Source organism: Hevea brasiliensis, chromosome 7 (assembly GCF_030052815.1).
Source record: "Hevea brasiliensis isolate MT/VB/25A 57/8 chromosome 7, ASM3005281v1, whole genome shotgun sequence".
NCBI lineage: Eukaryota > Viridiplantae > Streptophyta > Magnoliopsida > Malpighiales > Euphorbiaceae > Hevea > Hevea brasiliensis.
In genome coordinates this window covers 94,845,632-94,863,157 of record NC_079499.1, presented here as the reverse complement: position 1 = coordinate 94,863,157, position 17,526 = coordinate 94,845,632, and positions in this window count along the sequence as shown.

Sequence of the window (17,526 nt, the reverse complement as noted above, 5' to 3'; positions counted from 1 at the left end):
ATATACATCCTTCTCTAGGAGGTTCGTATACCTAGGTAGACCTATAAACCCAAAGTTTGTAGTTCATTTCACTAGCCAAGGGTTTCTTGCTCCCTTTATTGCCCAAGGGTGGGATTTTTTTATCACCACTCCTGGTCCCACCAGAGAGAACCTTGTCAGGGACTTCTATACAAACCTACATGTAATCCAAGCTTTGTTAACCAAACCAGAGTCTCCCTCACTTCTACTACTGTAGCTCAGCACTTAAGGATTCGAAATGATGTAGTTGTAACTAACACTCATCAATGGATCACTGAGCCCTTTACTCCGGTAGATCAAGTTACGATTGTCTTTGAGGGTAGCCATACTGGTGACTCTGTTCGTCTTTCTGCTACACACCTTGGGGCAGTACGTAAGGTTGTCCACCATATTGTTACCCATGAGATTATCCCAGAGTAGGTCATAGGTCTAGCCTAACCTACACAGATTTGTTTGTCATAACCTACCTTCTAGAAGGTCAACCTCTAAACTTACCTGTCTAAATTCTCCATACTATGGCCATAGCCCTCAGGCATTCCATGGTGTGTCTCCCTATGGTTGTCTTATCACTGGACTTCTTAGGGCCCTTAGAGTTAATCTGGGTACAAAAGCTACCATGACTATTCTCAGATACTATTGTTTCTACACTATGGACACTCTTCCACATATGGGGCTTACTATCTACCAGGACAGTTATGAGCATGCTAGGAGGGATTGCCCTGCATCTTCACAGCAACCACGGGCACAGAGATCACAACCATAGAGCACACCAGCAAAAGTTGTTCTGATTAGGCTGGTGGAGCCACTGCCCCTGTAGGACCTAGTGGCACAACGGACCAGGGTGAGTCCTCACGAACTTCACATGACATCTATGATGCCTTGGCTCGTTTGGAGCTCTGTACCATTCATATGGAGGATCGCCTATAGAGGATAAAAGACCGCCAACTTCATCATCACTGGTATGTGGAGGAGCAGATGGTCCATATCTTCTCTCTTCTTTAGCATATGGCCTCTAGCACTCCTCCACTAGACACAGCTTCTCCACCTCCTCCAGAGACTTGATTTTTTAGTTTTGATTCTCTTTTTTGTACATCTTCCCCTTTGGCAGGTGTTTTGATGATGCCAAAAGAGGGAGATATGTAGATAGTGGATGTATAGTTATAGGCTTTACACATGCTTTTTAGTTGGTATACATATTTTTAGCCATATTGGTTTTTTGTATATTTATTATACATGATGCTTTTTGTTATAGTGATGGTATATCTTGATCTATTGAATTGTTATTGATCTAGTAATACTTTTGCATCATCATTCATCTATGGCTCCTGACATTATGGTATTGCATTCATTGAGTCAAAACCTCTCTTATGTGCTCTTCAAATTCTAGTTATTGAGGCATAAATTATTTTTGAAAAAGAGAGTATATTAAGGGGGAGAATTTTTGAAAAACACATACTTTACTTGTGCTTAATTTCTTCATTCACTAATTATTTGTTATCATCACAAAGGGAAATATTGTTGGACCTAGGGTCTTAATCTATGTTTTGATGATAATAAATAATTAGTGTACTACTAATCTACCTTGAAAGTATTTGTGTTAAGATTATAAGTTCTAAGTTTAAAATTGAGAAATTACTTCAAATCAAGATTGAAAAAGAGTAAGCAATAGAAGCAAAGATCAAAGAGACACTACAATGTAAACTTTTCTTTTATCTTGTAAATCTCAATTGGTTAGTTATGTCGACTCAAGTCTAGGATTTTTCAATATTTTTTGGCGTCTCTATTTTTGTCTATTTCTTGACCAAGGGACACTACAATGAATTTTTTATTTTGAAAAATGCCAAACTTTTTTTTGAAAATGTTTTTATTGAAAATTTTGTCAAATTAGCTTTCTAAGGATTTAAACGGATTGAAAATCTAAGTTCGGTTTAAAACGTTACGAGTTTTTGAAACTTGAGTACACTTTTATTCAGAGAGCACTTCGGCAACCAAAGTTAGGAAGTTCAGCAGCTGAATTTCAGTTTTTGAAAGTTAGATTTTGGTGCCTCAACTTTTGGCAGCCGAACTTAGGTTTCTATAGCTCAATAAAATAAGGTTTTGGGTGATTGAATAGCTATATTTGTATTTAATGCATCCCTAACGATCATTTTCTAGCCAAAACTATTAATAGATACCATTTATAACTGGAGGGAAGCTACAACAACCATTTTCTTTGAGAATTTATTGTGTTTTAAAGTTTTTAACTCTTCTCTCTCTCTAGAACTTAAGCTACCATAATTAATTCTTGAGAGCTTTGTTGTTAAGTTATAATTTCTTAGTTCAGAGAGTTTTTTCAAAGTTATGTGAGCATTTATTATAACTTGAGTGTGATAGAGCATTAAATTACTCTTGTAAGAAAAGGAAATTATAAAAGAGTAAAGATTTGCTCTTGTGATATTTGTAAGGGTTTTATTCTTCACCCAAAGAAGAATTATAGTGGAGTCAACACTCAAGAAGGGCCTTGAGGAGAGGACGTAGGCTTGGAATAGCCGAACATTTATAAATTCCTTGTGTTCCTTTTCTCTTCCTATTTCTTGTGCCTTTTCTTTAAAAAAATTCCTCTAAGCCTTCAAATTTTTAATTAACACTCAATTCACCCCCTTCTTAGATTGTTACAAGGGACAACAAAAAGGAAAAAATGGAAATAAAAAAAAAGGACAACCGTGTAGACTTTTTCGAATAAAATTCTTCACTTGCTTGCTCCATTTGTCTCTGTCTCCATCTCTATCCTCTGTTATCATCTATCCCTCTCTTTTTCTCTTTGTTTTATGTTTTTCATCTGCAACTTCATGACTTGTGATATCCATTAAATAAAATATATATATTAAGTAGAGTCATGTGAAATTCAATTATATATTCTTTTAAAATTTGTTTTGTAAAATGGTATAAATTTATTTTTACATTTTATTTCTGCATAAAGGGATTTGGTTGGCTTGATTCAAAAATAATTAAATTAATTTCAAGAAATAAAAATAATTTTTTAGTATAAAATTTTAATTAAAAATAAATATAAATTATATTTTATATAATAAATAAATAATATTTAAATATAGAATTTAAAAATATAATAATTATCATATAATAAAAATAAAATATACTTGCATGGTAAAATAACCAAATAAACTAAATACACATTTGAATATTAGTAGAATAATAAATTAATAACCTAAAATCATAAAAATTGCAGGGCATTTGACCTAACTTCTCAAATTTAGGTTATAAGTAACTAGTTGTAAACTTATAAATATTTAAAACTTATAAATATTTAAAATTTTAACCAGTTATATGCTTGGTTAATGTGCTTATAAATAATTTATTAATAATTAATATATTTGATAAAAAAATAATTATAAATATATTTATTAGAAAAATAATTAAAAAAAATATTATATAAAATCTGTGTTAAAATTTTAAAAATTAAATAATAACAACATAGTAAAGTGATTATGTATTAAGAGATTGTCTATTTTGTCTTAATATTTATAAATTTGTTGTTTGAGAAAAGAAAATCATAAGAGACAAAGTATGGTTGGCTTTTTATTTTATTTTTTTTAAATTGAGTATATTTAGCTTACAAACTTCTTTAACTCAATGTGAGATTTAATATCATAATTTAATTTTAATGTTTTATTAGTAAATAAATATAAAGTTATTTTTTTATAATAATTATATTGATGTAAATAAATTTACTTTTGAAACTAATTATTTTTATTAATAAATTTTATTTTAATACTATTAAATCATTTTATTCGAATGAAATAAGAAAAAAAAATCATTTTCTAACAATAAGTTAAAAATTATAAATTGAGAAAAGAAAACACAGGATGACAAGTAGGGGTGCGCAATTGATCTTGATTTCAGTCTATTGGAATGAAGTTCAGCATAATTAAAATTTTAGTAGCTATTTAATGTTTTTATTTTAATTCAATTTGATTTATCGATATTTTGATTTTAGTTTAGATTATTTTTAATATTTTAGTTTTGATTTAGTATAGTTTAATTCTAAATTAAAATATATAATTAATTATATATATATATAATTAATTAATTATTACTATTATGAAGAGTTGAATTTAATTAATATTTAAATTTAAAGCTAATTACCATTTAAACTATAAAAAAAATTATATAATATATATACATTACAATTAAATCAAATATAAACATTCACTCTTAAATAATCTCGCTTTTAATATTAGAATAAAAGGTAATCATAATCACATTTAAATATGATCAATTATAATTTATTAATTTATAATTATTAGTGTATAAGTAGAAGGATTGGGAGATGTTTTTAGACATAGCTTAAAATTTATTCTTATATAACTTAATTATTAATTATTAATTAGAAATATATTACATATCTTCTAGTCATTATTCTTTTAATTAAATAATTTTTAATTAAAATGTAATATACGAATGTATTTATAATTAAAAACTAACAGTTATATAAACTAAAATTATTAAGAAATTAAAATAATAAAATACAGTATTAAGTTATGTATAATTCATAATTATTTTATTTATAATTTTAATTATATGTAAATATATAATATATATCAAATTATATAATATACGTGAAAAATTAGATATATAATTAATTTTTAATATGAAATAAATCGGATATGGGTTCAATTATCAATAAAAAAATAAAATTAATAAAGCAGACTCGTGTGTGTGTGTTTGCACGCTTCAAACGGATTAATTATAAAAAGATAAATTATTATTTAATTTTTATATTTTAGTAAAATTAATTGTTTAATTTTTATATTTTAAACAATATATTATTTAGTTATTTTATTTTACATTTGTTAAATTATTTAGTTCTTTATCAATTTTTTTGATAGTCAATAGTAATCAAATTACTATTTAATCCTCTGTTTTAATAAAATTAATTAGTTAGTCTCTATATTTTAGAAAAATTTATTAATTAATTCTCATTATTTGACTTCGTTAATTATTTAATATTATAATTAACTTTTATACCTAAATTATCCTAGTTCTCTCCCTCTTATTTCTCTCTTATTCTCTTTTTTTTTTTCTATTTTTCTCTTCTATGCACCCACACCTTACTTCCTTCTCTATTCTCTCTTTATTTACATTTATTGATAAAATGGTACAAGCTGTCTATACAAAAAATTAATCAATTTCCTTAAATATTTAAGCAATCTATAGGAAAAGTATTTCTCAGCAGAGAAAATATAAAAATGATATATAAGAAATTAAAAATTAAAAAAATATAAATTCAGATTCAGTCTTCACATAGCAAAATTTTTATTTTTATTAAATATTATATTTTTCAAAATATTGTATATTTCAAAATATATGAACCAACTAATTGGTTTAACTAAAATAGAGAGATTAAACAGTAATATTTTTCAAAATTTAGGAATTAACTAATTAGTTTTCCTTAAATAAATGGGCTAAATAGTTGTTTGAATAATATAAATAATGAAAAATTTGACAGAATGACTAAAAAATTTAATAAAAGTACAATATAGAGATGAAATAGTGAATTTTTCAAAATATAGAGACTAAGTAGTTATTTTTGTTAAACTATGAGAATTGAATTTTAATTTTCCATTATAAAGGGAAAATTACTATTTAACTCATTTATTAAATAAAATAATTTTTAAAATTTAGTGAAATAAAAAAATTTATTTTAGTAGAATCATTTGGGTAATTTAATACAATGTATTTATGCAAAATTTTTATTTTTTAAAATTGAGTGGATCAAATTGACTCAATAAAGAGTAAATATGTCCTTGTGATAAGCATAATAATTAAACTTCATTCAATATTTTTTTAAATTTATTTTTATTAATAAAAGGAGTTTTTAAAATATAAGAAAAAAAAATATATTTTTTGTTATTTTTAGTTGAATTAATAAAAACATCTTTTTAAATTTTTATAGTAAGAAAAATTACAATTTACTAATTATATTTTAACAAAATTAATTATTTAATTTTTTATTTTAAAAAAATATATTATTTAATCTCTTTATTATTTTAATTCGTGAGCTATTTAATCTCTACCATTATTTTAAGCAATTTTTTCTTAACTAAGTCATTCAATCTCTATAATTTGAATAACATAACTAAAAAAGATTAAACAGTTCATGAATTAAAAATAAGGATTAAATAATTTATTTTTTTAAATAAAAAAATTAAGTATTTAGTTTCATTAAATTATAACAGGATTAAATAATTATTTTTCTTTTATATATAAATTATTTAATTTTTTTATTTAATTATATTAATTAATAAATATAATTATTTTAAACTTTTGCTTTTTATTCAAACAATCAAATGTGTGAGAGTTTATTAAAGATATGTTGACATCCAATCTGCTCCGCATTAAAAATTAGAATCTAAGGAAGGCAACTAGTCAAATCCTTCATCTCCGCGCATATACATAGTTAGGGTTTGTCAAAATAAGAAATTTATGGGTATGAGAAGGGTCATGACAGAATTTTCTCTTGGAAGAAGAGTTCTTAAATCATAATAATTTTTCTTATTTTCTACAAGGCTGCATCTTCTCATTGATGTTCTACCTAACAGAATTTGTAACTTATTAAGGACTCCTAGCCTCGGAGGTGGCCTACTGGCCTAATTGGCAAAGGCCTATATTCATCTGCCTGTCACGGTAATTAACTCATTAAGTGCATGTGATGTCAAAATATTAGTTTCACCCTTTAGATTGGTCTTTATGAATTGAAGTTGAGAATTAATAAAATTCAATAATAATATTTATGAGCTTTAAATTATTATTTTTTTTAATAAATAAAATACACGTACATACAAATTAGTAATAAGAATGAATCGCTATTAAAATCATGATAATTTTAATATAGTCATTATTTTTATTTTCTAAAATTATAGAATCATGGATTTAAATTTTAAATAAAATCAATTATATTTATAAAAAAAAAATTGTTAGTTGATATTAACATACCTTATGAGATTATTTAAATTGATGACATTAATGTTTGGTTAGCGATCTAAATCAAACGAGATAATATTAATATTATGTCTTCAATTTACTATAACAGTCAATGAAAAAAATTTGACTTATTTTTTCAATCTGATTGAAGACAAAGCTGACATTAAAGCAGAAGCATACATATGGGTACCTTGTTAGGCTGGCAATGATAATTATTTTGTAGGATAGAAAATGGGGAGAAGGGAGGGAAATTCAAGAGAAAATTGCAAAAGCTGAAACAGGCAGAAAATACAAAAAGGGACAACTCACAAGGGAGAAAATTGCTAATAATCTGTAATTGCTTCTGTATTGAAAACAAACAGAGCCCAACAAAACACTAACTCTCTCTCTCTCTCGTGTTATCAACTTACAATATAATTGTTAGAGTCCTGTCTGCAGCCAGCTGAAACATACACCGTATGCTTCTTTGCTGTCCCCCATTCCCCCTATTATTTACTTCTTTTTCTGTCACTTTCCTTCCTTTCATATTTATTCATTAAATAATTTTGGTTCCATAATTTATTACTTACACTATTCACTACCCTCTTCTCAGTACCTGCTTTAATAGCATGTTACATTTGCTGTTAAAAGATAAAGATTTGTTAGTAAAGATAATTAATAATATAAATACCATTTGATGTATCAAAAGCTTATAATTAATATTCTTTTTTGTTTTGATAAAGATGAGTGTATAAATTGATTACATAATCAGTAAAAAATATTGTATCTTTTCAAATCTATACACATTTGATAGTTTTTTAACTGTATTTATGTCAACACTGAAATTTAAGATATTTTTATGAACGAGAGATTAGTTAGACATAAATATGTCACCACACTCTGAGACTAATAGCAAAATTCAAAGGTAAAACCTCTTAAATTGAATGAATATCTCTTACTATCAATGCCAATCCTTTTGGCAAAAGTCTTTTAACAACACTGTCACAAACTTTTGATAGCAAGTAAATGTAATTGATTATTACTTTTAACATAATAAAAATAAAAAATGTTAACATTAATAATGTTGTTGAATCCAAAATTTGTTAATTAATATACACTACTAATATTACATGTATAGGAATTATGTAGATTAAATAACCCAAATTAGCAAGCAATTAATTAAAGTGAAAATCTCCATTCTCTTGCATAGTTTGCATTGCAATCATGACTTATAATCAAATTTCATCATTGTCCTTTGTGCTTACAGCCTTTAACATCATTATTGTCATCATCTTATTTGCATGGACGTTTTCCACACTAATTAATATTATATATCATCAATCTCGCAAGGACATGTACTCAATCAGACCATAGAGACCTAGTTTCTAATTCCTTAATTACATCCCATGAGATGAATTAGCTGCATGCTTATATATATTAATTACCCATCTAATTGCTTGGCCAAAATCCGTTCACCTTAAATGTGTACAATAATTAATTATTCTCTTGGCAGAGGAATGAATAATTTTGCTTCATACATGATACGATATCGAAATGCTTATGGTAAATATGTCTATGAATTCGTTACTTAACTAAAAGGTTTTGTAGAATCAGGGTAATTTATTAATTATTGGCCTAACCCATTTCTTAAAAAGCTTAAAGAAACAAATTACAGTAACAAAAAGAAAGGCATACATAGCTTATATATATATATAGCTTTGTATAAAACAATAATAATTAAAAAAAAAAAAGCAAAAGCAAAAATATTTTTCTTTGCTTTAGTATAATAGTATGTTTTATAGAATAATGATAACGTTTCAGAATAAAGGAAGATGCAAATGTATGCACTTTCCGTCGTTTCCAATGTCTTTTGTATTAGTCATGCAAGCCTGGATTTTAAAGAACCTGCCCATATGAAACTCTCTCTTCTCTCTCTGTGAGTCAATAATCTTTTTAGTGATGTTTTGCATCAATTTGTTTGGACATTTTTTTAACTCTTTTATTGTATTGCACGATAAAGGGACTGTGTTGCCAGCTTCAGCAGAGAAGGTTAAAAAAGAAAAAAAGATTTGTATTTCTTCTTTTGTTCCAAGAGAGATTCATCATGTAGGATTCTTTCAAGCATGATAGTGAAGAGTTATTTATATAAGCTATTATTTTTGAGCCTCCCTTTCTTTTCTTTTGGTTTTTCTTTACTTTCATGGCTCGAGCTTTGAGACCGAGACATAAAGGGGGATATATAGAATTATAGAAGGTGAAACAAAGAGGCAATATCAGTGTTGTCCAGCGAAACCCAGTTAACTTTCCACTACTGAAAAACAGAAAAAGGATTACTCTATTATTACTAGGCAAATTTACTGAAAAACCGAACCCGATGCGACCTGCTTCGATCAATTACTCTGATTCTGATATTATGCAGGGTCAAGATGGAATATTTCGTGTTGATAACTTACCCTAATAATAATAATAATAATAATAATAATAATAATAATAAATTAATTTATTTTTATATATTTAAATATTTAAATTAAAAAAACTAATTTATATTATTAGGTTATGTTAGGCCTGAGCAGATTCAAATTAAAAAATCAAATCGAATCAATTCGGTTTAATTGGTTCGATTTTAAAATTCAATCAGTTCGATTCGATTTTACATTATAAAAATTTTGATTATTTCGATTCGGTTCGTTTTTTAAGAAAAAAAATCGGTTAAACTGAACCGAACCGAATAGTAATTTATATATTCAAATCTAACTAAATCGAACCGAATCGATTTTTGAATTGATTTATTTTTATGGGAAATTTATAAATTATATTTAATTATATATATATATATATATATTAATTGTTTAATTTCATTGATTAATGGTTATTAGGTTCAAATCAAAGTCAAAATTAGACCAAATAACTTGAAAATCAAGTCTAAATTAAAAATCAATCAAAAATCAAAATCGACCGATTTAAACCTAACCGAATCGAAATAGAGCTGTTCGATTCGATTTGATTTTTCACCTATTTCAGTTTGGTTCAATTTCTAAAATTTAAAATTTGATTTTTTATAATTTAATTCAGTTCGGATCGGTTCGGTTCGAACCGAATGCTCACCCCTAGGTTTAAAATTTATATTTTTAACTTATAAATTGATTTTTTAATAATAATAAATTAAAATAAAAAGTAAAAGAAATGTCTTTATAAGGAAGTTTCCACCTTCGACCTTGATCTTCTGAGGGATGGGAACGGAGGAAGTGACTCCCTTCCCCATTGGGAAAGGGAGAGATGGAGGGAGAGACATGATGGAGGGACAAAAGTAAAGAGAGATATAAAAATAGACGAGAAAATGATGATAATTTAAGCACTCCTCTTTCATTAGACGATAAGTAGAGATTAATTTTGACTAATAGAAAATTCTATTTAAATTAGATGGAATAATTTTTTTTTATGGAAATAAATTATAGAGAATAAATAATTTTATTTTTAAAATACATTAATTAAAGTATTAATAGTCTTCTATAGACATAGAGAATGCCCTTTTCTAATCTTCATATTCTTAACAACTAAAACCAGCATGCAATCATTTCTTCTGTTACATCATTTTAGTTTAAATGTCAATTACTACATGAACAAATATTTATTCTTTTTTATATCATATGTAGGAAAAGAACTGTGGCATATAGCATAGGGGTGTAGAGGGTGGCCTCCTATCCATGCACAATTGAAGGACCACATGCCTACCTACTACGCACTAGTTTGTATCCATTAGCAGTACGTTAATGATATATGATCACCTTGATGTGCAAGCATGTGATCCAGCTTCACCTACAAAATTGTCTACTCTCGTGAATGCACATATCTAAGTTTCTAGTTATAAATCCCTTCTTACTTGTCTTCATATCTCAAGTTACTCCCATCATAACGTGGATACTGAAAACCCTATGCATCGATTTATAAGAGCACTTTGCATGGCATAAGCTTGTTGAAGGTTGCTTAGCAAAAGTCTTTTAAATATAACAGCACTTTGCAGTTTAAATAAACCTGCAAGAGAAGAATTTGAAAACCTCTTGCCTTCAGCAAAACCAAACAGTAGCTAGCTTGTCTTCTAGAAGCGTCATGATTTGGATTACAAAACATGAAAACACAGTAATAATGAATGGTGATGATTTTCCATTCCACTCACAAATCACATTCGTACATGTTGATTCGCTAGTTGGCTGCATAATTCAAAGCCCACGTTGCACAATCAAGAAGAAGAAAATAAATAAAAGAAAACACCATGAGAATGCTTTAAATCTGCCATCCACTGAAGCAACAACATTCATTTGAAATCTTTACCAATCATGGCACATCCATGGCTTTGACTAAGCTCATCAAAAGAGACCCACACCAATGAACCTGATCAATGGCTGCCCAGTTTGACTAATCCTCACCACTCTTCCTAGCTAGCCTTGATCCAGTGATTTGAAAAGGCTGAAATCAGTGCAGGGGGTTGCAAGTGGGACACATCCACTCCATTATATTAATAAGAGCTTCCACTGCTCGGCTAAATACAAAGGTGTGGTTATTGGTCAACTTGAATTGCGACATGGTTTGGTTAGTGGGTATTCATTGCCTTGCATGCCAATTAAATTTAGGCACCAGAAAGATTTATACTAATTTATGGTGGATGGTGATGATAAGTCGCCCATATTCATATCTTCTTGTTTTAGATACACATGCATGTGTCTATTAATTGATTCTAGATCCTTTTAAGTCCTAGCTCGATTGGGACATCAATATTTGCTCCTAACTATATACTACATAATTAATACTATCTAGTTGGTGGGATAATTTTTATTTCTTGAATTTTAAAGTTGTTTCATGTTAATTCCTTATTTTTAATTTAAAATAATTTTTAATTTTCATTTTCTTCGAATAAAAAAATATTTATCTCTAGAATTCATTATATGCTCCGCCTAAAATCATATATCGGATCAAAAATATTTGCATTATCACATTGTTATTTTATTAGTAAACAAAAAAATCTATTGCTTGGAAATGAAACATTCTCTTTTCTTTTTACTTGCCTTTTTCTCTCCTATTTTTTGCAATTTTCTCTATCACCTGCCCTCCATTTTTATCTCTTCCCCATCTATCCCCTTCTCTCTCACCTGTCTCTCCCTCTTAAACTCTTGCTGAAATCAGTCTAATCTATTTCAAACCTCTCATTGCACACGCTTCCTTTCTTTCTAACATTCAATAATCTCACTCAAGGTAGCATTTAACCTCAATAGACTCGATTACTCCACCAAATTGATACCATAATTGGGATTTGAACATCTTGGAGTAAAAAAGAAAAAAAGACTTTTAGCGACGAATTAAGATTCCATCACTAATAATATTGATTAGTGACAGATTATGTATGAATGCATGGCTAATATACTTTATAGACACATTTAATATTCATCACTAAAAGTTAATTTTTTTAATTAAATATGAATTAATGAATTATGATGTCGCTAAAAAATTACCAACGGATTAGCCATGGATCACTAATTTATATCATTAATGACGGATCCTTAAATTTGTTCATAAAGGTTTATTTCCTTTGTAATTGAGAAGAGATGAGCTCAACGACGTTGAGGACAAAGAGAGGCTAGGGAGCCGCAACTTGTGGAACCCATTAGATCGCATGAGCTTAACATAAACAAGAGGTAAAGGAACAATAAAAAAGATTAAAAACAGGAAGAGAAGATTGTGATAGTAAAGGATGGCTGTGAGGACATCAAAGGTGAGCTTGATATGAAGGTGAAATTTAAGGAACTTGAAGAGCCATGACTAGACAAAACTTGTCGGAGCTGTGCTTGGAACTCGAGGAGCCGTCACCATATGGAAGCTATGATATGACTTTGTTGGGATTGTAAGATTTGATATGAATGAGAAATTTTATTTGAAATTTACGAGAAATTTGTTCATATCAAAGATTAATTTGTTCATGTTAACAAAAGTCGCTCTTGGCCTCTTTGTCTCACACCTCTTACTTATAAATCTTAAAACTTATTTATAACCTGTTAACCTCTCTAACTTTAACAAATAGATTTTAAGGTTGAATTTGAGTTTTAATATGATATCAGAGTCTAATCCATTTTCTTTGAGTTGCCATTCGTAGAACTTACGTGAAAGTGGGATGTTAACAAAATTTCTTTTTCATCTCTATTCCATATTGCTTGCTTATAAGTTTTGAGACTTCTTGATGACCTGTTAACTTCTCTAACTTTAACCCTTAGATTTTAAGGTTGGACTTGATTTCTAACCACTGATATAAGAAATATGTTTGTGATTATAAACTTGTTCAGATTGGTTGCTTTCTTTTTTATTTCTCTTCTTGCATGCTTTTGTTGTTGCTGTTTAGTAACAGGAGAAGCAGAAAATTAATTAACCCAAGAAGACATGAATAGAGATAATTGCAAAAAAGTGAAGAGAGAAAGGGAAGCAAAGAGAAACAGATGGGCATAAAGAGTGGAGAAAAATGCAAGAAGATAGAGAAAGAGTAGTGTGTTCCATATCCACGTGGAAAATGGTTTATTCTTTTAATTAATAAACCAACAACGTGGCAGCGTCGAGTATGATTTTTGGCCCAAGCTCATGTCCCATTTTGGTGACAAGCATCTGTGGTTAAAAAAATGAAAATTGAAGATTTTTTTTTTATAATAAATTGAAATTAGGAACTTATATGAAATATTGTTATTTTTATGAGGTTTAAATTTTAGATATAGTCTTTATGGACTCGAATTATGATTCGATTTAAAAATTTCATGCTGCAACCCGATTGAAATAAAAAGTGAGATATTCAGGAAACACACTAGGATTAGAGTTTGAGAGTTCTGAACGATTGTATCCTATTTTTTTTTTATTATAATAGAATTTTTTCTTCTCTTGTTTTATCTGTGGACGTAGACCTTACGATCGAACTACGTTAAATCATGTATTATTTTTCTTCTCTTTGTTATATTGTGTAATTGTATGATTTATGTGTATGTATCTTAGATTTATGTACTTCGAAATAATTCAATAATGAGAAAGAAGTTGATAACTGAAATTTAATGTGTTTCTCATTTATAAATATACTAAAATTTTTATTTTATGATGAAAATTATGAAATATAAGGATTACATCCCCTTGTGTCATTCATAATGATCTTTCATTGAAAAAAAATAGTGAACAAGTATGAAAAAAAAATATAAAGGGGCGAAAACTCAAATATAAATTTATTAGGTCAATAATATATTCTTCTGTCAATAAATCAAACCAGACAAGAATTTTTCTATTTTCATTAAGTAAAATAAAAAAATTAAATTAAATTATTTAAATTGAAATAATTAATTTAAATATTTAAATGATTGGTTTCAATTTAAATTATTTATAAATCAATAAATTCGTTTAATTTAACATTAGATCTAAATCGACCCATTTACACTCGTCGATGTTGACAATTCTAAAGCATTTAGCAGCATTCAGTTTGGGTCTTCAGCCCATAGCTAGAAACCAGAGTTTGAAGCTTGGGCGAGTTTGAAGCTTGGGCTTGTCTTCACATTACCGAATATTTTATTAGAATGCAATGCCTTTGGAAGACGAGACAAAATTTCGATAAATATGTAAGACAGCTACAAACATAATTTTCCTAAATTTAGTATGCCTTTCGTTTGGTTATTGAAGATAATAACAATAGGGGACAGCTTTCGTTTATGTTCAGTGGTGAGTTTCCCCCCCTTTCCTAGTTAATGGTGTAGATATTTGCTTTGCTGTTTTTGGATTGCAGGTTGTGCCATTCATGGAGGGGAAGCTTGTTAAAGGCCTTCTCTTTCGTCAACCCTGTGATTACTTGCTGCACACAATTTAGATGGTTGAGTTTATTGTGGCTCTGCTCTAGAGGTTCTAATGTTTGATCATGGTACTTCCAGGAACATTCCTCTGCTTGTTTCTATGCATTTGGTGCCTTGAGAGCTTTGACATGCCAACCCTCAGAGTTATTGAGTTTGATCCCTGAGATGTCTACGATGGAGCATCTAATCTATCTCGTTTATCTTGGCAAGAGTTTTTGTTGTGGCCTTCTCAATCTTCAGTCTGCTTGATATCTATTATAATGAGGTTGTCCTTAAAATTTCAGGCTTCTTTAGTTTTTGACATCAAAGATGGATACTTACAGTCTGTTCGGCATTGAATTTGAAAGGTTGAAACTATTTTTCTAAATAAAAGCATTATTTTAAATGTTGTTTGGTATTTTTATGATTAAAACTGATCAAATTTAATTTTTAATTATTTTTTAATACTCTCTAATTAATATATTTAAAAAGTGATTTTCTTAATAATAGTTTCAACAGCAATATCAAACGGGCCTTTACTCAGTTTGGTACTAGAAGCGGCGACTAGGAATTGGATCCTAACTATCTGGTTAAGGGCTTGAACTTTGTAGTATTTTGACTCTTGTAATTAGGCTTGGGCTGGGGTTTCATCTGTTATTTTTTCTACTCATATTTATATTATGCTTATGATTTTAATGAAACCTCACTCTACCTTTCAATTAAAAAAAATTGAGGGTACAATATATCAATCTCAAATAGCTTTAAAGTACATATATGTGTTGGCTAATATAATGACATACATGATGATACACAAACTACTATCACACTCGGCATCTATAAATCATTACTATATCCGTTGTTGGAAGGGGTGAGAAAATGATAAGTAATAGAAAAGTAAGAAACGGCAAAGAGGGGAAAGGGTAAAAAGGGTTACAATTAAAAAAAATTTCATGTTTGGGAATGGGTGAATTAATAAAAAGATAAAGAGAGGTAATGTATATTTTTAATGTTTGGAAGATGTAAATAAATGATAAAATTAAGGAGTGTAGAAATAAAAATTATTATAGTTCTCACATTCCTCTCCTTATAACCCAATTTAGGGTATAAGAAAAAAATAAGATTTGAGGGGTAAGAGAGAGTAAAACTTACTCTTACTTACCGTTATCTTTCATTAATTCACCCCTTCCCAAATAGGAGACAAAACTCATTTATCTCTCTTTACCTTTACTTACCCCTCGTTCACCCTCATCTAAATAGACTCTAGCCATCATTATGATCACTTTCATTTATCACATAACACCATTGTTCCTCTCACCATATTTGCCTCAATTATCACTATCATCAATAAAATCACCATTACAACTATCACTCAATCATTATAATTAATGCTATAACACCATTATAAATATATCAGCTAATTAACACAAAAATTACTGTTTATATTATCATTAATAATGGCCATTAGTAAATGAAATTTACTTATTAAATATATAGATTTTATATGATTATATCTTAAATTCACAATGGACCAATCTAAACAAGAATTTTTTTTAACCCACAGTCTTTCTATACATTTATTTCTTCCAAAATAATATAATTTCTTATGAGGATTTTTTTTTTTTTTTTTGACATGAATGGCGAAATTCACGTTGTTTAACTTGAGAGTTGAATAAGCTATTAGACCAATTAGAAATTGCATTTTTGACTGTATATATGAAACTTGGAACGTTTCAAAAGTTAGAAATTTCAGGCGAGGCCATAGAACATTTGAATGCAGTATTGTTGAACGTGTTTGACCATCGTTGAAGCAAAATGGTTGACCTTCCATTTTTCATAATCTTTTTCTAGACTTCATCTCTAAGTTGTGGCCCATAACCCTAAAGTTTGGCCTCTTACCAATCTCATAATGGTTGAAATAGAAGAGGACAAAATCTGTTAATTTTTAATTTAAATAATATATTTTCTTTTATTTTTTATTTAAATAATATAAAATTTTTCTATAATTTTTAATAGTCAAATATATATTTTCTCTTTATTAATTTTATGTTTAAGAAAAAAATTTTAATTGATTAAAAAAATTATAATTAATTTCTCTATTGTTTCTCTCTTTTATGTTCTCACTTTATTCGTAATCTCAACAATTTAAATTATAGATTAACTCTTCAACAACTCAATATCTATTTATTCAAAGCTGTTAATTTATGAAAAAAAAATATTTTTTTAATTTAATAAATATCACGTTAACATAAATAACTTTAAAATTAGTTATCAAAAATTTTTTTAAAAAATTATATCTATAAATTGAAATTTAAATATCTGTATAGTTTGCCCCCATAAAAAGTACAACTACTGGGAAGTTCAAAATTTCACATATATATGTGGGTATTTTTGTAAAAATTATTTTGTGTATCATAAATAAAGTCCATAAGAATTAAAAAATAAATAAATTAATTATTTTCATATGCATCAAATGAATCATAGAATTTTTCATAAACTAATAATTTTTTTTTTTTATTTGTTAACAATGGAGCATATTTTTAACCACACAATTGAAAATTCCTAACAACTCATTGATGAATGTTAAATTAATGGTTGACAAGTAAGAAGTGACTCAAATTCAAGAGCATGATATGTGAAGCATCTGCATTTTAACCCATTAATATAAAATAGAGTCACTCATGTCCATTATGTGAACATAAGCATGCCTTCAAGA